Source organism: Sceloporus occidentalis, unplaced genomic scaffold, assembly GCF_023333645.1.
Source record: "Sceloporus occidentalis isolate IW3139 unplaced genomic scaffold, rSceOcc1.0.p SCAF_3, whole genome shotgun sequence".
Lineage (NCBI taxonomy): Eukaryota > Metazoa > Chordata > Lepidosauria > Squamata > Phrynosomatidae > Sceloporus > Sceloporus occidentalis.
This window is the reverse complement of record NW_028316983.1, coordinates 244,553,085-244,580,538: the sequence shown is the minus strand read 5'-3', so window position 1 is coordinate 244,580,538 and position 27,454 is coordinate 244,553,085. Positions and strand designations below refer to the sequence as shown.

General features: G+C 41.7%; 1 protein-coding gene across 8 annotated transcripts in view; it reads left to right on the top strand.

Annotated features, from left to right (window-relative positions):
- TSNARE1 (t-SNARE domain containing 1) overlaps positions 1-27,454 on the top strand; it is a 500,241-nt gene that overhangs the window by 226,497 nt on the left and 246,290 nt on the right. The window lies entirely within an intron of this gene.

Genomic DNA, 27,454 nt, shown 5'->3' with positions numbered 1-27,454 from the left:
GCCTTCCTACAAATGGCAAACTATGACAATGCTCAGTGTATATCAGCATGTGCAGTGCTCACTGCGTACCTGCAGGTGCCACATAGGCACCTCTACTTCTACAACCTTCAGTTAATTATAGACATCTGGGCTGGGCAAAAAAGTCCAAATGGTCCTATAGGAGAACTCACACATTTTTAAAAGAATGCCAGTCATGTTCTAGCCTGAAGAATCCAACTGTTTCACTAGCATAACTTTCACATGTTTAAGTCATTATGAGGGAGCTGACCATATTTTGCCTTGAAGAATCCACCTGCATTTGTAGGGGAACTTGCACATGCTTAGGTCACCAAGACCTCATCTGCACTGCAGAAATAATGAAGTTTGCACCATTTTAGTTGCACTGGCTTAATGCTATGGAATTCTGGGATTTGTAATTTTGCTAGATATTTAGCCTTCTCTACTAGAGAACTCTGGTGCCACAACACACTACAAGTCCCAGGATTCCATAGCACTGAACCATTGTGGTTAAACCATTGCCAAACTGCAGTGCAGCTTGGAAACATTAACCCCTAAGGATAGAATCATAGAATAATAGAGTTGGAAGAGACCGCAAGGGCCATCCAGTCAGGAAATCCAAATCAAAGCATCCCTGACCGATGGCCATCCAGCCTCTAAGACCTCCAAGGAGGGAGATTCCACTACACTCCGAGAAGCTAGTCCTCATCTATCATAGTGTATCTACACAGTAATCTAATGGTATTGAGTGGAGGATGTAATCCTTTTTTCAGTTCTACAGTGATAACCAACTGGAAGCCACCAACTTTTTCAATCTGCCAAAGTAAGATTCCCATCTGGAGTTGGTCCAAGCTGAACGTCCTCTGATGGAATCTGAACTGAAAGACAGTTTTCCAACTCACCGAAGCGAAATCCAAGCTAAATTTTAATGGGGTGTATACAGCTTTGCCTGAAGCTACCTGGTATTTTAAGCAAGGAAACAGCTGACCCATAATTCTTAATCAAATAGTCTTAAAAGTGAAACATGCGGGTAGAGGGGTATATACAGATGGCAAGTGATAAGAGTGCTCCTGAACCCTGATTCTTCCCCACACCCACCCATCCATTTATCCTCTCCAGTCATATTCTTCCAAACGGCTCATTTAGGATTTCAAAGCATGGAGAGAGAATAATGAATGTTTAATATGATCTGGATATTATTTGCAGGAGATGATGAGAGGGGAGTTAGCACTCCTTCGTCCACTCAGTGATCCTTCCCTTCTCTGTTTTCACTGAGGAGAGGCCAACATTTCCTTGGAATGTCTAGCTTGGTCTATAAGATACATAAACTTAAAGACAGCTTTCTGCACTGAAAGCACATGCAGTATGCATATTTCAGCTACAGCATTTGTAGCCTGATACACTTGCCAGTCTGCATCTGTTCTCGTTTCTTGATCTCCCCTTTTTATAGGGTTTCCCTCATTCTTCCATAAAGCCAAATAAAACAAGGAAATTGACAGTATAAAACCAAGGCTGCTGTTAATGCAACATTACTGTTGATTTGATTTTCTCTTGTGCACAATGGTCAGGGAATTCACAAAGCCAGCACTCTGAGCACCAGTCACTTAAGTGCTTTGTGCATCTATTGAGGCAGTAAAGTTAACACTCTATATAACAACAGATGAATCCACGTATACTCGTAAGTGGGTGAATATCCACAGTTCCTTGGAGATAAGGCACTTGGAACTTGAGATATCACTCTGATAAAAAGAATTTCCCCCTCACTGTACAGATTTTTGTTTTGGATTTGGAGAGTGGATTCTAGTGTATCTTAGATCCCTGGTCAGGAAGGAATCCATTCATGCTACTAAAAAGATGTTCTGAAGAGGGCTGTTGAATAGATATTATTATGTGGTAAAAGCCAATTGTGCCTTAATATGTGAACTAATACACTGGTAAAGCGTGTGGTCCTGAAAGTCCAAAATCTTTACTCAGATTTATTCAATTTATTCAAAATCCTTAGGCAGGTCACAGTTCCCTGCCAAGCCATGTGATACTAAGATAATAACACTAGCCTGCCTTAAAGCATTCACCAACTTTGTGTAGCTGATTACCTATGGGCCAATGGCTTGCTCATTATCTTATGGTGCAGTTGAATCCCAGTGAATGAAGGGGTGCATGTAAGTTACTAATGAATGCTTAGGAGCCATCCAAGAATTTCAACTGTATTTGAAATGGTTACGCTTGCAGAACTATGCTTAGGCAACAATGAGCTGAATACATCTTTTGTGCAAAGACCAAAAAAGTACAACTGCTTCTGTAAGAAAAGAATACAGACATATATGAAACCAGCAGAATTCTATATAATTTACTGATCCTCCTCTTCTAATGACTCCTTTTCCTCCTATTATTCCTTCTTCTCCTCTTCTTCTAATTATCCCTCCTCCTCCTCCTCCTCCTCCTCCTCCTCCTCCTCTTCCTCGCCACCATCATATATGTATATTCTGCCCATTATCATGAGTATTCTGAGTGACATAGTATTTAAACAGTTTTAAACAATGTAAAGTCATGAACATTGTTTAAATGGACTAAAAGCTTAATAAGAAAATAAGAATTAAAACAAGACCATTTATGAACTAAATCAGTTCATTGACTTGGCACCAGAAGGACACCACAGTTGGTGCCAGTCCGACCACTGAGGTGAAACTGTGTGTTATCCAGGGTATCACAGCAGAGAAGGCCCCCTGGAAAACCTCTGAGCAACTTATATTGTTGTTACAGGCTGAGGATCCATTATCCAAAATACTGGAATCTGAAGTACTCTGAAATGCAAAATTGTCCACATGGGTGTCTGAGATAGTGAGACGTTTGCCTTCTAATGGTTCACTGTTCACAAACTTTGTTTCCTGTATAAAATGATTAAAAGCATTGTGTGCAACATTACCTTCAGGTTATGCACATAAGGTGTATATGAAAAATAAATGAATTTCATGCTTAGATTTTGGTCACAACTCTGTGATATCTCATTATGTATATGCAAATATTCCCCCTCTCCCCAAAAACCCCCAAAAATGAAATTAAAAAAAATTGAAACACTTCTGGTTCCAAGAATTTTGTATAAGGGATCTTCATTCTGGATGATGATGATGATGATGATGATGATGATGATGATGATGACAGGTTGAGTCACTCTTATCTGTAATACTGAAATCTGAAATCTTCCAAAAAACAATACTTTTGTTTCATGGTTCATTGAGATAGCGACACCTTTGCTTTCTGATGGTTCAGTGTGCACAAACTTCATTTCATGAAGAAAATTACTAAAACTACTGTATAAAATTACCTTCAGGCTATCTGTGTAAGGTGAGCCCTTGGTATCTGCTGGGGTTTGGTTCCAGGACGCCCCGTGGATACCAAAATATGTGTATGCTCAAATTCCATTATATACAGTGACATAGTGAAATTATATTCCTTACATAAAATGGCAATATCAAGTTTTGCTTTTTTGGAATTTATATCTTTTTTGGATATTTTCAACCTGTGGATGGTTGAATGAATGCAGAAGGAATCCATGGATATGGAAGGTCAACTGTATATGAAGCATGAATGAATTTTGTATTTAGACATGGATCCCATCTTCAAGATATCTCATTGTGTGTGTGTGTGTGTGTGTGTGTGTGTGTGTGTGTGTGTATTCCAAAATCTCCCCCTCAAAAAAATCTGAAATCCAAAACACATTTGGTCTAAGCATTTTGGATAAGAGACACTCAACCTGTTTTGTTGTTGTTGTAGTTGTTGATAGCACAATGGCCAAAATCTTGCACCAGTATCCACACATCCATGATAAGTCTCCCAGTGTCACTGCCCACCCACTTTTTCAGTATGACAGCTTTTTCCCCTGCCCAAGGCAGCTACAGTGGTCCCTCCACATTCACTGGTATTAGGGGTGAAGGACCCTCAGGAATGTGGAAAAACCACAAATAAAAAACCACTATTTTTACCTAAGAGAACACCTCTCTAGGAATCTCCAGATCCTCCAGTGCAACTCTTTGGTCAATGTCTGCCAGTAGTTGATCACAGAATCATTCTGGAATCATACAGGATCTCCAGCACAACTCTATGGTCAATGTCCAGCGAAATTGCACTGGTGGACTTAGAGATTCTTAGAAAGAATATGTTAATCAAAAACAAGGATAATCAAATCTGCAAAAGTCAAAGCCACAAATGTGGAAGGCTAACCGTATTTCTAGACTGGCAAAGACCAGGGAGAGCAGCAGAGATGTGTCCAGCTATTTTCTTGTAACTGGATGATCTATGACAGAGAGGTGTCCTCAGTAACCTCACAGGAGTCCTTAGGGGGTTCCTGAGGTTGACGTCATTGATGTGCAGTGAACCAATTCTGATGTTTTAAAAAAGCTTGCGTGTAGTTGCCACCTCCCCCAAATGGAACAATTTCCAAAAATGTGCGTGTACGTGATCTGAAACTGTTATTGCCTTTTCTGCCACTTCAACTTGCTGCATTGTTTCATGCATTCTCAGTCTTTTAAATAATCTTTCTGTTTTTAAAATTTAAAGTGTTTAAATTGATTTCACTTGTATGCTACCCTGAGCTCCCATGATACAGTCAGGGCTGTGCCTTTCTTGACAAATGGTATTCAAAATAATAAGCTTCCCCCACCTTTTTAAAATTTTACTTTACTGGGGAAAGCACAGCAGCTGGATGATCATGATGCTTCTCGGTGCTTGTGATCTCTTCTGTCCCTCTGTTCTCTCCAAGTTGCATTTGCAGGAGCTTTAAATCACGTCTCATCCCATGCCAAAAGGTCATGTGGTTACCAGAGAATAAATGGGAACCCTCATCCTCCTTGTCATCTCATTTCGATGTGAAATGCAGCATTATTTTAATACCCGCAGAGATGGATTATTGACAGGGAGGGAAATTGTATTCTTCTAAAACCCTCTTTGGCGGCAGCATTTATAACATGATTAAAGGTGGACGCTGCCAGTTGCCAGTTCCTCTCTCCCTCTTGCTCACTTCCTTCATCCCAGAAACATATTTCTAAAAGTGGGTTACTATTTATGCCACAGGAAGGCATAGAGATAAGAGCACTGATGGAGTCAGAGACGGAACAGCTAAATCTGACCAAGCTTCTACAGCTGGGTTATGTGCTATAAGTCTCTGCATGTGGTCTCAGGCTTTATTTTTTGCAGTGCAACCTTTGTGCTGAATGGCAACATTGCACAACTGAGTGTATAAGGCTGCACACCCCTGTGCATTTGCATGGAGAGTGTCACCTTATATGTGATTACATTTCTCTGACCTGAATAGGAATGTTCTATGTTGGGTAACAATGTCCAACTGCTTATGTAGAAGAACTGAAGCATATATGAGATTCTGGCCTACCTCTGTTCATTTGGGCTTTTGTAGTGTGTGCAACCATAGTGTGCAGGATTGTTAGTACCTACAACCAGGTGATTTTTCTTTCCTCAAGGTTTCAGCTCCGGGGGGACAAATTTAAGCTATTCTGAGGCCCGTTACACACGGGCTAAAAGGTACGTGCAGAGCGCGTACTAGGCTTAAGGTGGGGCGGTGCTTCCGCACCGCCCTAACCCTAGTGCGCGCTGTGCGCGCACAAAATGGCAGCAGCCATTCTGCACGGCCGCCACCATCGATACGTCATGACAGCGCTGCCTCCAAACGAGGCGGCGCGGTTGTGACGTATTGGGGTCGCGGTAGGGCGCCTAGGGCGCCCTTTCCGCAACCCCGGAAGGAGCTCCGTTTTGGAGCTCCTTCCTGGTTTGGTCCGCTGGGCGCAGCCTTCACATGGCTGCGCTCAGCGGACCAAAGGAGAAAGGGGCCAAACGGCCCCTTTCTCCTTCTCCCCGCCGCTGCGGGGTGTCCTTGGGGCTTGAAGCCCCAAGGACACCCCTTTCCAGGCTGCAGGGAAGGGGCCTTTTGCCGCTTCCCCGCAGCCTGGAAAGCAGCGGATCGGGGCCTCAGTGGCTGCCGCTCTAGCCGTTGAGGCCCCGATCCGGCAGGGAAAGGTGCGCCTACAGGCCGCCCCTAAGGGGCGGTCTGTAACGTGCCTCACTCTTCTTTCATCTCTTCCCATGCAACAAATGCCATGCCAGAGCTGTGGGGGAATTGTGCTTCACAACAGCTTGTCTGACGTTTTTATTTATTTTATTTGAGAAAGTTCATTTTCTTCTTAAAGATTCTATCTGGCATCCAATTAGTGACTTACACATATGCCAAGAGGTCAAGAAGCTGAGGAATCAGACAGTAACCAGGAAGACCAAGACAGACAGAGGAGCACACAAAAGAATAGGCAGAGTGCATTTTCAAGTGTCCAGAATCTAGGACAAAGTCTCTAAGCTGGCTGGGCATCTTTTCTAGAGAGTGGAACATAGGTGTTGCTTCCAGCATCTCTTTGCTGCCTTCCTTATTTTGGCAGGCCGATTATTTGGTGTGAATGCCTGAGCTGCAGGTGTGCTGATTTGGATTTCATGCATGGCAGGGGGTTGGACTGGATGGCCCTTGCGGTCTCTTCCAACTCTATTATTCTATGATTCTATGACCCCTTTTGCAAACATACTTGTATTGCTACAGTCCTAGAGGATGGCACAACACCATGAAGATCTGGATGTTCTGGGCTCCAGAACAGGGAGGAAAAGGTTGGTCTGCTTCATTTGAGGGTGACTTCTCATTTCCCCCTGTTTCAAACAAGCTGAGACCTGTTGCTTCTCTGTGGGCTGAATTGTGCCACCTCTGTTGCAGTTGCAGGGGGCTGGATGAAAGGATGTTGTATTATATGCGTAGACATATATAGGCTCTCAGACTGTGCATCAAGAGACTCTTTGTACTACAATGCAGTCTACATATCCATGGGACCAGTACCTGTGGTTTCACTTACTCACATCCAAAAAAATATATTCACTCTAGGCATTTTTAGGTCCTTCAGTGTGATTCTAAGGGTATGCTTTTGGTGGAGGTCAACTGTAGAGTTGCTCTGCAGGACCTAAAAATTCCTAGAGAGGTGTTCTTTCCAGGAATCTTTAGGTATTCTTTCATGACTCCATGGCCAACTTCCTCAGGAAGTCATTCATTTCAATAGGGTTTGCTGTTATCTGTGGTTTCATGTTTCCATGGGAAGTCCAGGAACATATCCCCCTGATATGTGGGTCATACTGTACACAATTATAATGCTATGATTCCACTTTAACTGTCATAGCAACATCTTATGCAATTCTGGAAGTTCCAGTTTAGGGCGGAGTATTTATAATTCTCTAGCCAGGGAGCTCTAGTGCTCACCAAACTACAAATTCCGGATTCCATAGGGTGGAACCACAGCAGTTAAAGTGGGATCATAGTGGTATAATGGTATAGTGTGAAAGGACCCCAGAAGTAGAAAGTCTGAACCCTAATTCTAACCTTCTCCTTCTCCCTGTACACTCTTGATTTCCTTCAATATTGTGGATGACAATACTTTAAATTAGATGTCAGAGATATTAGGAAATACTTCCTTACTGTTCATTCCTATCTTCCATTTTCTGCTACCTCCTTTCCAGCTCCCAGAATATTCCACCTCACTGCCATAAACTTGCCCTGAAGATCTAAGCCTTTACAGATTCCTTTTTAATCACCATTTAACTTGTTAAAATACAGTATCATGAGAGGTAAAGTTCTCCAACCCCCGGAGAGCTCCCTGGACACTATTCTAATTTCTCAATTAATGGCAACTGAGGGAAATGAACAGAAGAAGAAGAATCAGTCTCTGAACTAAGAAGTTATTCAATTCTTTCCCTTTAGTTTCAAGGCCCTGTCTGCAAATATGGGAGCTTAACAGGGTGGTGGCAGTGTTCCTCCATATCCACACCAAATGACAGTGTGCACTCTCAGTGCCTGCAGCAGGGTAAAAAGCAAATGGCTGGATTCTTTGCAAGGTGAAGGTGAGGCAGTCCATCTTTCCTGTTAGGAATGGAGCATGACTTAGTGGCAAAGAATGTGCTTTCCAATGAAGAGAGTCCAAGGTTTAATCCTGCTGGTAAATCTGCCACTGCAGGAGCGGTGGATCCATTTTTGATTTTAATGTTGTCCCTCTTGCAGTTGCACTTTGTCAAATGGGAATGCTCCTTGCACTGGATAGGGATGGAAATACTATTTTTTTTAAAAAAAAATGGTAGAAAAATGTGTTTGAGTGTTGGGAAACTATGAGGAGGAGAACCCGGGACTGATGTGGATCTTTGTAGTCTGGGACTTCTTCTGGAGAACATTTGCACATAGCTTTTTCTGTTTAAAATATTGTGCAAACTCTGTGCAGAATAGGTTCTATTCTGCACAGAATTTTCAGAATGGGAGAACGGGGTAAAATCTGCTGGTGATCAGAGCAAGGGCGAATGGTGTTTCCATCAAATTTGGAGGGATTGAGTCAGGAGAGGTTATTTAGTTAAGTATACAACTATATAGTTGATGGAGAATTTTGCTAATTGTCCTAATGTTGACTATTTTTAGTGACGCATAAGATCTCCGAGACACCCTGTTATCAGAGCCTTCCAACTCCACCTTTTTCTTTTCCTACTGCCTTCTACTTTACCAAGCATTATTGTCTTTTTTTAGAAAGTCATGACGTCTCGTGATATGTTCAAAGTAGGACAGTCTTCCTTATTTTGTATGCTGAAAGTGCTGTTTCCACTGCTGAAATGCTGCTTTCCAGCAAGGGGGAAAAAAGGCATGTGCACATTTTATGCAGGATAACCTGAACTGCTGACCAGGTTTTCAGACTTTATCACAGTGCAAAGAAAATAAGTTGTTGGTTCCTTCGACAATAAAATTAACTAAGCTGTGTATCCCTAGAATTGGACCCTCTCTCTACTGGGCTATTGCATCAGCTATGTTTCTGTTCGACTGAGAGGTATGGCTGCAAGATCAAGAGTGGATTCATAACCCCAAGGCATCAAATCTGCCAGTTGCCCTAGTTCAGTCCCCAGCATGATGGGGAAAGCATCAGGATGCAGCCTTGAAGTGCTTCTGCCTGGCACAGTTGACAACTTTGGGCTAGCCTAGCAGAGTTTTCTCCGTTTCTCCTGTGTTTGTTAAGCTGCGGGAATGACACAAAATTCCAATGATATGGAGAAGATCTGAAAAGAATAATAATAAAAAAGCAGGATCTCATACTCTGGGAGAAAGATGGCAAATGAATAAAATAAATACAATAAAAACATTATGGATTTTTTCCCCCCAAGCCATGATAAGTGCATACTATTAAAGTCCTTTTGGGGTGGAGAGGGAAGACTATCTTTGTTAAAGTTGGAGGGTGTTTCCAAACCATTTGGCAAGAGGCCAACAAGGCAGAACCTTGTCAAGCAAAACAGTATTAGAAACATGGGAGATCCTGGAACCAAACCCCAGCAGATACCAAGGGCCCACTGTATAATAAAAGCACAATGCAACTCAAACCTTGTTGGTGCATTGAAGCCTCATTTGTCATAAAAAAAACACACATTGCCTCTCCCAGGTGCTCCTACATCAAACCAAAGGGCAATGAACCCCACAGTGCAATGAGATGGGAAATTCGTATATGTAGCCCTACATATCACCCTGATGGTATCTTGAGATCTTCTGTAGAGGTCTTTCTCTCTGTCCCAGGTTTCACAGGTACATCTAGTGGGAGATGGTCTTCTCAGTGGTTGTCGTTAGGCTCTGGAAATGTCTTTATAGGAGGCTAGACTGGTGCCCTCTTTCCATAGATAGGTTGTCTCTTTCTTTTCTTTGTTTGTTTCATGCAGGGCATTGAAGAATGATTTTGCTTTAGGAAAGGACCTTTAATAACATGCTATATCATTTAAATTTTTGTCATTGTTTTTTCAGTTTTCATGGAAATTGATAGTTTAATTCTATGCCACACTGCAGAATTAATGCAGTTTGATACCACTGTAACTGTCATAGCTCCATCCTATGGAATGCTGGGGTTTGTAGTTTGTTGGGACACCAGAGCGCTCCGACAGAGAACTTAAACATCTCATAAAACTACAGATCTCAGAATTTCTTAGCTTGGAGCCACAGAAGTTAAAGTGGTGTCAAACTACATTAAATCTGCAGTGCAGATGCAGCCTATGTCATACATTTTGTTTGATGTGTACTTTTAGCTGCATCTGTTTCAGCTTTTCTGAGTTGCCTTGCAACCCAGGGCTGCGAGGAAGGCCTGGATATAAGAAAAAATTAATAAGTAAATACATGGATTTTGAAATATCTTTGGCTTCAGGTCTATGCCAAGAAATGATTTGCGATGAAGCATTTTCAGTCTTGCTACTTGGACGGCACTTTCCCCCTCCCCATTATTCACGACAGCTCTATTTTCCTTTTTTCCTCCATCTAATATCTCCTTCCCTGCACCTCCCTCTGGTTCTTCTATGTGGGGCACTGTTCAAGAGAAGATTTCAGGACAGAGAACAATTAAAACGCTACTGTGACATATGTTTCTCCCTCCGCTTCTTCTTTTCTAAAATAGCACACAAAGCAATCTCTTACATTTCTGCCCATAACCATCCTATTAATGCTTAAATTGCTCATATTGACATAATGATACCTCCTCCTTCTTCTTCTTTTCTTTCTTCTTTTTTTGGTCAAGCTAACAATGTAAATATGCTTGAGGAACAGCCAGGGAGCAGAGATAAGAATATTTTGACGCCCAAGGGATGCGCATGAGACGGGGAATAATAAGAGAGCATTATGCATTTTGCTCATCAACAATTTTTCAAAAAAGGAGATTTCAAAACTGGAACGGCTTTTAGCATATTAAACTTGGAGCCGGGAAACAAATTGGAAGTAGCAGGCAGGCTGTCCTCAATATTATTATTTTTTTCTTTCTTATTAGCAATGTTTTCTATTGCAATCAGTTATATGAAACTAAGTTTGATTAGAGAGGAGGGATATAGTGGAGTGCTTTCCTTTCTCAGGAAAGCTTTAAAACACTTCCCTGAGAAAGACTTTGCAGCTAGGTCTTTTTGATATGTGCGGTTCAAAGGTTGGAAACACTACATAATGCAGCCCTGTTAGCATTGAGAACTCTTCTCTTTGTACATTATTTGCTGATTGGGGGAGAGTAGCATCACTTGTACTACTTATATATTATTAATATATAAGAAAGTGGGATAGAAGTGAAACAACACCAATTGCTGATATCTGACATCAGCTACTTAGAGTGCATCTGCACTAAATAATGCAGTTTGACACCATATTAAGTACTGTAGCACTATCCTGCAGAATCCTAGGATTTGTAGTTTTAGAAGGTCTTTACTCTTCTCTACCAAATAACATTGTGGCTGTTTGTTCTTGTGGGCCTTTAAGTCATTTTTATAGCAATAGCAATAGCATTTACATTTCTATACCGCTTCAGATTGAACTCAGCACTCTCTAAATGATTTACAGTGTATTAGCCAATTGCCCCAACAAGCTGGATACTCATTTTACTAACCTATGAAAGGATGGAAGGCTGAGTCAACCTTGGAGCCCTGCAGAATCAAACGCACAATGTTGTGGTTGTAGGACTGGCATTTAACCACTGTGCCACCAGGGGACTTTTTTTACTTATGGCAACTCTAAGGTGAATCTTGGCAAGATTTGTTTAGAGGAGGTTTGCCATTGCCTTCCTTTGAGGCCAAGAGTATATGAGTTGCCCACGGTCATTCAGTGGGTTTCATGGCCGAGTAGAGAATCAAACCCTGGTCTCCAACTCTCAAACCACTACTCTACATTGTGTTGGTGCCTTGCAAAACTACAGATTCCAGGATTCTGTAGGATGGAGCCATGGCAGTTAAAGTAGTGTCCAACTGTGTTATTAGTACAGTATAGATGCACCATTAATGACAAACGCATAATTAAGAAACATCTCCTGACCTGAGATGACTTTAACCTCACAGGGCAAGAATATTGCAGTTCTGGACTTACTGGTACCCTACACAAATTTAATATGTAGTTATATTTTGTTAGGGGGGAAAACATTTTCTACACTGCAAATAGCAGCTATCTCAAAGTCTGTGTAGCTGCCAATTGGGGTAAGAAAAGGATGTTGTCCCCTCACACCAAGTAATGAAATTGTGACAAGGAATTGTTGTGGGGCTCTGCTTCTCATTCAAGTTTATCAAACGGGAGGAATTTCCCTTAAATTTGAATGAAAAGAAAGTGGGGCCAGAACGCAGTCACTTAAAGTCGCTAGTTTAGCACAATTACGTGAATGCGCATTGCGTTCAAACTGGCTTCCCATTGCCCGAAAATAGCATGCCATTGCCCGAATTTGCATGTGGCAGTCTATCGCACAATAACATGAAACCCCATGATTGCGTTCAGATTGCCATCGGATTATACTTGCAGTTTCCCTTGTCTGATAAACTCCATTGTCGCAGTGTCACTTGCTGGTTGAAGGGAGCAGGAAATGTTGTGGTAACATTGCCACAATTGTCATTATGTAGTCTTGATGATACAGAATAGTTAAGGATCCATAACTCTAGGTTATGAATCCATAAAGGTTAAACAGAATGCCAACCAGTAATACAGGTTGAATTTCCATTAAGCAGAATTCTGAAATCCAAAATACTCCAAAAATCAATCAATAAATAAATTCATGGGCGGCTGAGATAGTGACACCTTTCCTTTCTGATGGTTTAATGAACACAAGCTTTACTTCATGCACTGTTATTAAAAATATTGTATAAAATTACCTCCAGACTATTTGTATGAAATATAAACCTGGGCAGATTTTAATTAGAAATGCATTTGATTCTGTCTCTGTGGTAGGAATAGATTGTATAGCCCTCTTTTTCTTTTTTAATCCATTGCTTTTGAAATAAAGCTGAAACGGGTCTGACTTGCATTCTTGAACAGGAAATAATGTACAATCGAGACTGAATTGACACTGTAAACACTTATTTCAGACTAAGCTTGGTTTAATTCAGTGGAACTTCTGAGTAAACAATCAAGGGACTGCAAAACAAACAAAAATGCATATTTTCACTCCATGTTTTTTTAAAAAATCATGATTCAATTAGTTTATTCTAGTTTAGACAAACATTGGATTTAGATCTGTAAGCTTTCTTGAAGTGGAGCCAGCTTCTATCCCAAATGTGCAGTTACATGTAGAAGGGTTTGTGTCTGTGTGTAAAGTTAGAAGCAGTGACATTTCAGGAAAGTGGAATTCAGTAAGTAAAGACTATAACAATTGCACTAGGTTTGGAATATTTTTAAGGTCATTCCTCTCTTGTAACTGTTATAGCAGAGATGTAGGCCTGCAGACTTGCCAGATTTGCCTTGTTCTCATGTTACTAGAATCCTGAGATCCACCAAACAGATCTTCTGGACTCAGAATCTGTGTAACAGAACTGAAAAGAGTCCTCATTTGTTCTGCTCAAAAGTCATTCCCTTTTCATTTTAGCTGGATGTGGGGAAGAAGAAGGGATGCATTTTAGTGCTGCTATAATTAATAAGTTAGGAATCAGAAATCCTTACTAATCTACCAGTAAGTTCAGAGATCAATAAATAAAGATGGTATTTACTGTGCAGAAAATAACCTTCTTCCACAGAAAGCAGCATGTACTGTTCAGTGTATCAGGGGAGAGAGGAAATACGCTTTACTGCATAGGAAACTTGTTTTCTGTGCAGAAAATGCTGGTTTCTGTGCAAAGCTGTGCTTGTTTTGCACAGAGCCATGAAATGTGAAGATTATTCCCTGTCTAGGGCCCTGTCTACATGAGCCAGGGTACTCCTTTGGAAATCTTTAAACAGAGGCTGGGTGGCCATCTGTCAGGGCTGCTTTGACTGTGAGTTCCTGCATGGCAGGGGGTTGGACTGGATGGCCCTTGTGGTCTCTTCCAACTCTATGACTCTATGATCATAAGGCTATGTGTGTTTTTATCTGGCAACAGTGGCAGATGTGCAGGGTGGCTCAGTGGGACACCCATACAGACAGCTGCTCTGGCATGGAAACAGAGGGCTCCAGGTTTTCCCAGAAGATAGAGTATAGCAAGATCATGCCTGGATGCCTTCAGTTCTCTCCCAGCCACTATGGGAAAGCACACTTTTCCATCAGTCTGCATTGGATAGACCCCCAGTACAAGTACACTAGTAGAGCTTCATGAACTACTGGATTTCAGCTCCACTTATACCCAACTTGGTGCCTTCCAGTTGTGTTGCACTACAACTCCCATCATTTCTCATCTCTTCTGGAGCATGGGCAGATGAAATGCTGAAAGATCTGGAAATCATACCTTCTGGCTTAGGGATCTGGATATGTTTTGTCTAGAGAAGAGAAGGTTAAGGTTGACATGATAGCCATGATAGCCATGATTAAAGATTTGAAGGGATGTCATACTGAAGATGGAGTAAACTTGCTTACTGCAACTCCAGAGGACATAGAGCAATGGATGCAAACTGAAGGAAAAGAGATTCCACCTCAACGTTAGGAGGAACTTCATGACAGTAAGTTATGTTCAACAGTGAAATATGCTACCATGGAGTGCAGTGGAATCTCCTTCTTTGGAGGTATTTAAACAGAGCCTAGATGACCATCTGTTGGTGGTGCTTTGATTGTGAGTTCCTGCATGTCAAGGGCTTGGGCTGTATGGCTGTTATGGTCTCTTCCAACTCTATGATTCTATGATTCAAAGGCAGCCCCATGGTACAGTAGTCTGAATGGAGTAAAATTAAGGCATGTAGCACTATGGCCCGGTCCAGTGTCTCAATAAACTATACTGAGCAATGTAGGATCACAGTCTTATTGAGCACACTATCCTCTTTGCAGAAATGTATTTTCTGTGCAAAAATGTGCCTTTTGTGTAGGAAAAAAGCATGTCTGTCTGTTTGCAGAATAATTTCTTAAACCACATGGAGATGTGTGGATTCAAGAAGAAAATTGCATAAAAATCTCACCACTGTGTATTTCCCCTCTTCCCGGTGGAGTTTTTCAAACGTCAGAAAATTCCTTTTCTTGGCTGGGAAATGAATCACAATTAATATTCTTTCCACCCCTACTCTCTTTGAAAGATGTAGCATCTTCTTCTATCCTCCTCTGTTTCAGAGGAAATGTTTATTAGAAGGATGATCACTCCATTCAGGGTCAGAGATAATTCACACAAGCAATCAGCCCCAGGTTAACTGGAGAATGAGAGAGTCCTCCTTTCAGATGTAAAGGAAGCTCTGGACCATCCATCAAATAATCAATTACTATGTCCATTAGTACCCTTTAACCACACATTAGAACAATTTACCAGGCAGTCTGATGTCCAGGTCCTCACCCCTCAGGATGAGCAGAGACAGGAGGAATCTATCAAAGTTTTGATGCCCTGTGATTTTAAAGTCTGCAAGCAAGCATTGCCAATTTCCTCTTGTCATTTCTTATGGCTATTTCTAAAGCCTTTGAGATGAAGACATCTTAGGCTGCATCTACACTGCAGAATTAATTCAGTTTGACACTGTTTTGACTACCATGGCTCAGTGCTATCGAATTCTGGGATATGTTGCTTTGTGAGATATTGAGCCTTCTCAGGCAGGGAGCTCAGGTGCCACAACAGACTACAAATCCCATGACTGCATAGGATGAAGCCACAACAGTTAAAGTGATGGTCAGCTGCACTAATTCAGCCATGTGCAGAATTCTGCAACTTTAAGAATCTTTTCCCATCATAACTGAGCAGATACTAAATTTGACTCCCCCATTTAAAAATAAAGAAATTAACTGAAATCTTGCATTTGGCAGCATACATGGCATGCAGCTACATCTCCATAGCTCCAGCTTCTGGTGCTTCCTGCACAAATCTACATTTTAAGTGGTATAACCACACTCTCAGATGGGTAGCTTACTGGGATCTTTTTTAAGCTAAAAAAGCCAAGCAATCCTAGGCTGCATCACTAGAAGTAAAGTGTCTAGATCAAGAAATAGTGCCACTCTATTCTGCTTTAGTCAGGCCTCACCTGGAATAATAATACTGTGTCCATTTCTGGGCACCACAATTCAAAAATGATCTTGAGAAGCTGGAGCGTGTCCAAAGGAGGGCCAGCAAATGGTGAAGGTTCTGAAAATCATGCCTTATGAGAGGAGACTTAGGAAGCTGTATATGTTTTATGTTTTTCAGGAGTGGTTTACCATTGCCACTTCCTTCTGTTTAGTACTAAGAATTAGCTAAAGTGCCACTTTAGTATCTATGAGAAATCCTCCACCAGTGTCCCCTCCCCAATAATACCGCTGCCCAGTAGCTGTTTAACATACTTACAGTACTTTGTCTTTTGAGAAGAAGCCTGTCTGACTTGGGCGATTGTATCAATAACAATACTACCATCAGTGTAATCTTCTACCTCACTGGAGCATGCAGTCCTGCCAGCATAGAAAAGGTAGTGGCAAGATGGGCACTAAATGGAAGCTATCATTTTACTTGGAGGTATCATGAGATATCATGGTTGTTGTTGTGTGCCTAATGACCAGCAAAGTGAAAAGCAGTAGAGGAAGATGATATGAAGACTATGGGTGGATTAAGTCAAACAAGGAAGATGCAGCCCTAAATTTGCAAGAATGGAGCAGGGCTGTTGATGACCAGGGTTCTTGGGGGACGCTAACCAAAAGTCAAAGTTGCCTTGTTGGCAAAAAGGAACTCCAAACTCTCTGAGTTTATATACTCTCCATCCAGAACTGGCCAGCCAGTTGGATCCATATTATTCAGCATTCCAACCACTGTTTTCTCAATCAAAGATCAAGAGATAGCCATGCAACGTTCACCTTAACTTCACCAATTTAGAAACCTTTTTACACAGTACAGTATGTAAGGCTGAGAGCCCAGTGGTATAATTAGCATTACTATAAAAGTGGCAGTTTAAAAGCTGTTTGTCAGCTTGTCAGACTGACCTTTCAACAGGGCAACCTCCTCTGTTCTAAATTCAGAGGAGAAGATACAGTTATATCACACCTGCAAATTGCATTTTTAAAACAAAACACACTGGCACGTTCCCTTTTAATGACACCTGTATGCAATTTCTCCACAGGGCTTAAGGTTGTAATTGAAAATATGCTTTCTAGGAAGCCCGGTTGATCATGATGGGGTTCCTGCTGCAATAAATGTGAATAATATTTTGTATAAAATACGGATTAGAAATGGGGTGTATTGTTTAAAGCAAAGATATTTTGCACTGTTGATAAGAAATAACATCTGAGCACATCTAGGCACCCTATCAAAACATGGTTGACCCACACTAGGTTGATGCCCTCCACTTATATTTTAGAACATCTGTTTAAAAAAACCCTGTTTTGCAGAAAACAATGGCTGAGATATTGCATTGGCAGATGTACCTATGCAAATGGCGACTGTTGCCAGACTGCAGAATTGATGCAATTTGACACTGCTTTAACTGCCATGGCTCCATCTAGGATTTATAGTTTGTTGTGGCACCAGGGCTCTCTGACAGAGAAGGCTAAATATCTCACAAAACTACAGAACCCAGAATTCCATAGCATTGAGCCATGGCAGTTAAAGCAATGTCAAACTGCATTAATTCTGCAGTGTGGATGCAGGTGTAAGTGACAACATCTCGGGATACTACCTTCCCCAAATCCCACCTTTTAAGCCTCAAAGTCATTTCAGGGATGCTGGAGAAGTTGGTGGTGAGAAATCAAGTATCCAGGCCTCTCTAGTCGTGTGGGATCCTGTTGCAGTTGTCTCTCACTGCATACCCTGGGACCAGGAGAGGGTCCTTAGTCCTGCACTCCAGTGCCTCTGTTGAGGAAGGGGAGCTGTGAAGTTTCAAAAGTATGATTTGGGGAAGTAGTTTTCACCATTGTGATAATGCAATGCCTGTGAATGTGAATTGGAATAAATATGATGTCGGTATGGCAAAGGATCTTTTAGCACCTTTAAGATTAACTGAGAGAAAGAAGGTGGTACAAGATCCCTTTGCATACTTTTGTGGGCTGAGGCTGATGCTACACTGCAGAATGGATGCAATTTGACACCACTTTAACTGTCATGGCTCCATCCTAGGATTTGTAGTTTCTTGTGACACCAGACCTCTGACACAGAAGGCTAAATATATAACAAAACTGCAAATCCTAGGATTCCATAGCATTGAGCCATGGCAGTTAAAGTGGTGTCAAACTGCATCAATTATGCAGTGTCGCTGCAGTCTCAGTCTGCTTTCTCAGATGCAGACGGGGACCATGTTTGCACTGGCACAAGGATGCTGCCCTGACCCTCTCCCATTACAAAGCCCTTCATTCTGATGGCAGGCTATTGCCTGAACACACCCCATTGTAGATCACCTCACTCTGAGGTCAGGATTATGATCACCGTGAGGATCATATGGCTGAGTGCCCTGTTGTGACCTCAGAGTGCATGACTTGCAGCATGCACCAGGTGCTTCAGCAGGACAAGTTTCAAACAGCCCGCTGACATCATAACAGAGGGCTTCAGAGCTTCCCGGAAGATCTGGAGCAACTGGGGAGCTTTTAAAATCCAGGGTGAGAGGAATAAAACCTGCTTCTGGCACTGAATAAGCCACTAGTTTTTTGGTTTGCTTTCACCAGAACTGGGCTTTGGGCTATGCATTGGCCAAGGGAACAGGGAGAGGCTATTGTATTTGGCCCATGTAGACAGATATAGACCACATCTACAAAAGCTTATGCTACAACTTCTTTCTCTCAATTAGTCTCAGGGGTGCTACAAAATCATTTTTTATGCTGATGCTCCAGATTAACATGGCTGTGTTTCTGAATTCTAGTTGTGGTGTAAGTAAATGGGGCTTACAATCTTGTAATTCCTGAGCAGAATGCCAACTACTGGCTTTTGTGTGGCTGTTTTCTGTGTGGAAGGAAGGAAGAACAATATTTTCTGCATTTTTTAAAAAGAAAGATCCTGCAATGTATTTTATCTATTTTTTTTTAAAAAAAATACATAATGAACAAAATATGTTTCATATAATCACAGAGCAGCAACAAACCTTTTGAATCTCTTTGCTCTTATGTGTGAAAACTGAAAGAACGTGAAGATTATGTTCCCTATATGAAGAAAAGGCTGAGGGAAAGATGTCAGGGTTAGAGGGCAAAGGGGCAAGTGATGCACTAGTGACAACAATACAAGAAACAGGGACTGAATGCAAAGAAGTCATCTGGGATCCAGGAAGGAAGACCTAGTGTGTGTTTTGCCTGCCTACACAACTCTGTAACTTATCCTATGGCTGTGCTTCAATATATTTCCTTACCATTTGGTGGCATTTAGCCGGTCGTACTTGTAACTATATATCTATTGGAGAACACCTGGAAATACCAGATGGTACAAAATGCTGCAGTCTGTGAGGTCTCTGCTGTCCACTTTGCACAATAAATGACTCCTTTGATGCCTTCCATGATAGTTCTGGGTATAATTCAGAGTGCAGGTGCTTTTCCTATAACAGGGGTGAGCAAAAAGGAGTCCCCAGGGCCATTTTGTGGCCTTTACCCCAGAGGGTCAATATTTTTTTCTCTCCTAATGCCTCCAAATAACTTCTAATGACTGTGAACATTTTGCCACCTTCTCCAGCCTCCTGGGCCACTTTAGACTGAGGAGAGTCCTTTTTTAAAAAAAGAAAAAGGATTTCAACATTATGAGCAAACTATTTTTCCAAGGTTGGGCAGACGGTGGGGGTTGTTACCTCCAAGGGTTCCTAGGCTGATAACATCCCCCATAGCCCCACAGTTGCCTATCTCTGCTGTATGAAAAAAGATGAACCCTGTAGCAGGATCAGACCAAAGGCTACTCCAGGCCACCAACCGGTCCTCCGCAGTGGCCTGTTAGCTGCTTATTCGTGTTCTTCTTGCTATGTTCTTTCAAGCTGACTTTGATTAGATTTCCTATGAAGTTGACTTTGATTTTAGATTAGAAACATTCTGCCCAGGTTAGAAAAGCTTAACTAATAAGGGACATATTGGTACTGTATTTACTGTTGATGTGCTTTTTAGCTTTTTCATGGGGTGAGTCTATGTATCTGAGACCTCCGAGAGGTCTTGCTATTAACTACCTTGTGCAAATCTTACAAACTCAGGGCCATGGATTTCTTTCCTGACTCTATCCCTCTGTATGTAATGTGGTCTTTTACTACCTTCAACTTTCCCAGTATTGCTACCTGTTCCAATGAATCATGATTCCCCCAACCCAACTTAATATATCCACCACCTTTCAGGGGTACGGGGAAGCAAAATAAGGGCATAGATCCCCAAATAAGAAATGTGCAACCGCAATGAAATTTTATTTTAATTCCCAGATGGCTAGCATTGCAGTTACTTAAAATTTCAGCTATGCAATGAGAAGGATATTTTAGACATCCAAAGTAAAGGGGCAGGCAAAGTGACCAAGGGAATGTGACTGGAGTTAATAAAGGAGTTTTATATGGTGAACTGTTTTCAACATCACACTCTCTGCAATGCTAGAAATGTGGTGACTGGAGGAAAAATTATATAGAAATGTACTTGCTATTGTATTTATCATCTCTGGATATGGAAATAAAATACATTTATTTTTTGTAAGTGCCAGTCATCATGTGAGGTTCAAATGGGAAGAAGAGATTCCCTTTCTCATACCTTCAGCTGCCCCCATGATCTGTTGGAGCAATTTGGATCATTGTTTTTCTGTATATCTCTGGAAAGCATACAAAGAGATTAATGGCACAAAAGGAGGAAGCAAAAATAACAAAGAAGCCAGGTCTGGGAGACATAAGAAGCAGAAGCTAAATTTACGTAGCCCTGGAAGGAGTGTTCGGCAGAAAAAAAAATGATGGTACTCTATAAATACCTTCAAGGTGACAATAGACATGAAGAATGGGTAATTTATTTACAGTGCTGGGTGACATGATATCAGTCAATATGGCTGAAAGTGGAGGATAGAAACGTTTAAGAGCTGATAGTAAGCCAACTCTTAGCTTTAGGGAACACTGGATAGCAAAAACAAATCTCCCTTGGGGAATGATCCAGGAACACAATCTCTACAGAAGCTCTGTGGCCAAATCCATGGGCAGGAATAAGGTCAGTTTAATAATGCTGGGTCTATGAAATATAAGCCAATTGTGATTTCAAATTATCTTTAGAGCCTCTAATGCCAACAAATAAACCCTTATTTCAGTGTTTCCCAGGAGAGCATGTAGATTACAGGCAACTATACTGCAGTACAACTTCCAAGCAGAATAATCAATATGGATTAAATGCTGGAGACATTTTTCAAAGTCAGAAAGTGATTCTCAGTGCTGCTCCATAGCTACTGCCAGACTTAATGAATTTGGCTGGAAAGGTACAAATGATGATGATGGAGTTGATTTTTGCTGTTGGATTGGCCCAGTTGCTCAGAGGAAGTACATTACACACTGATATGGTAACTAACTGTGGAACCAAGTCTTAGAGGGTATCTGTGCTGCAGTTATAGCACTTTTTAAACTGGGTTGTGTCTCCATTCTACAGAAATCTGGGATTGGTAGTTTGGAGAGTTTTTTCTGCTAGTAGAGAACCAATGTGGTGTAATGGTTTGAGTGTTGGACTAGAACTTTGGCATACCAGGTATCCTGTTTAAGACTGGCAAGTGCCCAAGTGGGAACACCTCACACCAAATAACTACACCCCACACCATATCAGTCAACAGGAACTGGCAGGGGAAAGGCCTGTCATGGGGTTTATGCAAAACTGTAGTCCAAACAGTCCAGAGTTGAAAGAGAAAAAGCAGTGTTGAGCAATCTCTAAAGCCAGGAAGGAAGTTGTTGTAACATTTAATCCAAAAGTGCTTGCCAGTGTGCATGCCAAGTCTGTGACCCATAATGTCAGAGATGTCAGACAGGGCTGCACAGAAGGTTTGGAGCTGTTGTCTGCATCATTGAAATGATCCAGGCTGAGCTAACTTATAGCCAGTAAATCAGTTCAGCTGGCTTCATTAGCTCAGCATTTAGTATTGAAAGTGGAGAAAGACAATCCCTGACTGTGAAGTTGAAGGCTTTCATGGCCGGCATCCATAGTTTTTTGTGGGTTTTTCAGGCTATGTGGCCATGTTCTAGAAGAGTTTATTCCTGACGTTCTGCTTGCATGTGTGGCTGGCATCTTTGGAGAATGCATCCTCTGAAGATGCCAGCCACAGATGCTAGTGAAACGTCAGGAATAAACTCTTCTAGAACATGGCCACATAGCCTGAAAAACCCACAAAAAACCATTCCCTGAATCTTTGCTTCTGCCATTTCAGTTTACACCACTTGTCAGGGTATGTGCTTCCATCTCCTTCCAGTTCACACTGGGCATCATCATCATCATGACACTCCTCTTCCCCATCTTTATCCTAGGATACTTCCACAAGCAATGATGTGATGCCAGATTTTAAATCCCCTCAGCCATGGAAACTCACTGGGTGACCTTGGACAAGTCACACAGTCTCAGATGCAGAGGAAGGCAATGGCAAACTCCCTCTGAATAAATCTTGCCAAGAATCCCCAATGATAGTCTTGCCTTTCAATTGGCATAAGATGGAAACAACTTGAAGACACACACGGAAAGAATGGTCCAATCCAGTCCATTAGAATCAAAGAATCATAGAATCATAGAATCATAGAGTTGGAAGAGACCACAAGGGCCATCCAGTCCAACCCCCTGCCATGCAGGAAATTCAAATCAAAGTATCCCCGACAGATGGCCATCCAGCCTCTGTTTGAAGACCTCCAGGGAAGGAGACTCCACTACACTCTGAGGGAGTGTGTTCCACTATCGAACAGCCCTTACAGTCAGGAAGTTCCTCCTAATGTTGAGGTGGACTCTCTTTTCCTGTAGCTTGCATCCATTGCTCCGGGTCCTGTTCTCTGGAGCAGCAGAAAACAAGCTTGCTCCCTCCTCAATATGACATCCTTTCACATATTTAAACAGGGCTATCATATCACCTCTTAACCTTTGCTTCTCCAGGCTAAACATCCCCAGTTCCCTGAGTCATTCCTCATAGGGCAAGGTTTCCAGACCTTTCCTTTAGACTACCCCATCTTCTCTAGCAGTGAATTCTAATTGCCTAACGAAACTACAACTCTGGGGATTCATAGAATGGAGCTGTGAATGTTACAATGATATCAAACTGATGTACCTGCATAATGTAGATGCAACTTGAAATTTGAGAGATGGGGTAGAAAGGAGTTTGCTCAGCTTCCATGAGAGGTATTGACTACATCCAGACTGTGACACCAAAGACCAAACAAGCTAGCCAAGGCCCAGACCCCAAGAGCCTACAAATTAGTGGAAACATGTTAAAAGTTCAGGTTTGGATGAAGTCCTTATGGCCTTGGGATGCATCTGTAGAAATACTGCAGTTTGATACCACTTTAAATGCCATGGCTTCATCCCAAAGAATTACAGGAATTAGAGTTTTGTAAGTCACCAGCACTTTTTGGGAGAGAAGGCTATAGTGTAGGCCTTCTAAAACTACAAATCCACGGATTCCATAGGATGGAGCTAAAACACTTAAAATCATGTCAAAGTGCATTATTTCTACAGTGTAGATCAGTGGTTCTCAACCTTCCTAATGCTGCAACCCTTTAATACAGTTCCCCATGTTGTGGTGACCCCAACCATAAAATTATGGTGTCTTAGTTCCTAAGACCATTGGAAATATGTGTTTTCCAACGGTCTTAGGTGACCCCTGTGAAAGGGTACTTCGACCCCAAAGGGGTTGCAACCCACAGGTTGAGAACCGTCAGTATAGCTTCCATTCAGAATCAATGCATCCAAGAAAGTAGGCTCAAATCTACGACAGCTCAAGCTATCAACTTCTTTCACACACTTAGTCTCAAAGGTGCTGCAAGATCCCTTGGTTTACTGATTTTCCACACTAACACAGCAATGTCTTTGAATCTGAATCAATGTTCTTAGTTCATTGATTAGATTGTAGTGTACATTTGTTACCACTGAGTGTCCATTATCGAGCATTGGATGTCCATTTGGACACACCACAGGTAGTTTTAAAATGCTTTGCTTCAAGGGGATATTGAAACTGCAGGTCTATGAAATGGTGATTGGTGTGTTGGCTTTCAGAAAAGGAGCCATAAAGCTTCACTTTGTGCCACGTTGCAGGTAAAGGCGGAATGCAGTGTATAATTTTTAGTTGCAGCCATGACAGCCAGAACAGTTTGCTGGCGGGTGAAACATGGGGGAGCATTTAGAATTATGTGGGTATAATTCAGGCAGCTGGGAAAGGACAGGAACTGCATTTAAAAATGGGATGCAATGCAATAATAATAATAATAATAATACTAGTGAAAAGGAAATTTCCATCCAGTGCTTACATTTGCCAAAGATCCATCTAGGGTCATTCTGCCTGTCTGTTTGCAAAGATATCCTTAAGTCACCCACTTTCTCATCATCCTGATGCATGTTCCTATTGTGATCAAAATTTGGGCTTGTTAAATGAAATGGGCTCTTAAAAAGATACAAAGATGTCTGCAAGGAGGAGAGAGTGGAGGAAGTGAGCATGTTTATGCTTCTGCTTCACTTTATTATTATTCCACTTCACTCATGTTGCCGCAGGACCATCTGTTGGCATTGTAGATAAAGCCATCAAATAAATACGAGTGGGCGGGAGTGGGGAGGACTCAAAATAGAAGCATACAAGTATCTCTTTTGAGGAAAAAATGCTGGAGGCACAACAGCAGTGTGAGTGTGACCATAGACATGCAAGGACAGCCCTGACCAGACCAGACATTCATCCAGATGTGGGCAACTGCATGGGGAGCAGGAACCAATTTCTACCCTAGACTACCTAGAGGCTGTACCTCCCACCCCAGCAAACCTAAAATCTTCCTTTTCTCTTCTGCAGTTCCTTCCTGAAATGACATCAGGAAATGAAATTTCAACCATTATATAGGGCGAGTCCAAAAGGCAACCAGTACTCCCATGTTATGTGTCTGTCAATGGACTGTCACACTTCATAATGCAAGTGATGGAGTTAAAACCTTGAAAGCATTGCATTTCCATGCAAACATGTGCCAGAACAAACTTGGTAGACAAAAGTTCCATTCCTGTATTCCTTCAAAATAGCGATGGACCAAGTAACATCCTAAGCCAAATGCATCCTCCAAGACTGTTTTTTGTGGTCTTTAACCCCCCTAGTTTCCCTGGACCACCCTTTGTTTGGGCTTTCACCCATTTTTGGTTTGGTTTGGTTTTGCTGTTTGGGACAGCTGTAGGCAACGGTGGAGAGGACCAGTGACCAATTTCCCCCAGTCGCCATAGGCTGATTCTTCCTCTACATTGCATTACCTCTTGTTGCTCTTTTGAGATGGACTGCAGAAAAAAATTGAGGTATTAGATGGTAATATGCAATTCTGGAGCAGACAGGTGGTATTTTCACTTTTTCTCCAGATCTGCCCAGAATATCTGCAGCCATCCCTTGTGACAGCAGGTTGCTGTTTACAATGCATTCCCCCTGTGCCACCCAGCACTGCTGCTGCTGCCACTGCCACATGTTGCACGCTCTGAGGGCAGAATTAGAAGATCATCCATATGATCAATGCTGTACACCTTTTTCTGAACTTAGAGCAAGCAACTCACCACAGCGGCATTTAAACAAAGGATCCCAGGTAATGGAGGGACTTTGGGGCAGCTCCGGGACCAGAATACTCTGGGCTGCTCCTGGAGTGTTCTGGTCCATGAAGACTCGGCCTGTGATGTTCCAAATTAAGTAGTTCAGCTCCTAACAGGATGGATTTGCTCCTGCAGAAGAACTCAGATGGATTGGATAAAAATTTGGGAAAGATCCTTTTGGGACAACAGAATTTTGGAAGTTGTAGCCAATAAAGGAACTTTTTCCCTAGGTCTGGAAAGGATCAGAGGTGAAGAACTCCCTCATCACCAAGGTGGACTTCAAGTCCTAGAATCCACTGCCAGTGGTGGAATTATAGGAGTTGTAATCCAAATAATTTGGGAGTCTGAAATTCCCTCTCCCCTGATTTAGTGTCAAGAAGCTTTCTGTTTCCCCAGACAATTGCCTTATAGTTCTGAAAGCCCATACTCAAGGCATGACAACTGTCACACACTCCCCCACAGTTTTCCTTCATCTTGCCCAATGGTAACATAAATGTTGGTTTATGATTTTTCTCAAATATACCTCCAAACTCACACTTGCTATGTATCTAATCTCACAAAAGAAAACCAGGGGGGGAAATCCTTGCAAATTATGCACAAAGAAAAGCTGATTTACATCCAAAATGAAGGACACACTTCAAGGAATGTGTTCAGCCATGCTTTTTGAAGCATGCATTTTCTGAATTTCCATGCTTTAACGTGAACCATATTTGATTATTTTGTTTTCTTTTAGAAAGCAGATTATTTTGGGCAGGGAGATGCTGTGATGGCAAGAGGAGAGGTAGAGATAACAGCAGGAAGGTATGCGTAATAGAATTTGACTGAAGACCAGGAGAGAACGAGAAAGCCTGGAGCCATTTGCTTATTTTAAAATGGATATACAACCTCTCCAATGTTCAAGGCTGACAACCAATTAAATCAATTTGTGAATAATTATATCAGCCTATACATTTGGTAACCTGAGAAAAAAAAGGAGGGAGAATGAAAGAAACACATTGGCTGAAGCCTGCATTGAGTTTACGGAGAGTACAGTTTCATTTACACTGCAGAATTAAATAATTTGTCTCTGCTTTACCTGCCATGGCTCAGTGCTATGGGATTCTGAGATTTATAGTTTGTTGTCATACCAGAGGTCTCTGACAGAAAAGGCTCATTATCTCACAGAATTCAGCCATGACACTTACAGTGGTGTAAGATTGCATTAATTCTGCAGTGCAGAAGCAACCTAAATCTCAACAGGCAGAGATACGCGTTAATTGTGCTACACAATTCTTTGTACTAAATGCCGGTGTTGTGCAACTGAACGAAGACAGCACATGTGCAACTGGATACATACAAAATGTATAGTTTTGTGGACTGTGGATTTTGTGGATTATAGCTCCCTGTATCAGGTTGCCTGAGTTTTAAGATCTTTTGGGAAGGCTGTCTTTTGGTTCCAAGTGTTCTGGATGAGGACACAGAACAAAGCCTTCCTGGCGGATGTTCCCAAGTTGTAAAATTCCATTTTACAGGAGATTGGCTGGCCTTCTCTCTCCTCTTTCCACCAGCATGTTAAGACCTTTTTATTTAGGTAGGCCTGTGTCTCATCATTCATGTGGCAAAAGGGGCTTTTAATGGGTCTGTGCTTTTAATTTTTCTATTCTGTTTTAAATGTCCTTTCAAATATTTTAACTTTTTTAAAAAAATAAATAGAATTGCTTGTACATTTGTTTTAAAATGGTCTCTCTCTCTCTCTCTCTCTCTGCCTATTTAGCTGCACAATTGTTTTAAATTGCACCTGAGCCACCTTAGTTCCATTGCAAGGAGAAAGGTGAAGAGAGAGTGGGAAAGAGGGAGAGAGATCAACCATTTATTTCTTCGTTGCTTGGGTGGATAAATAATAATGG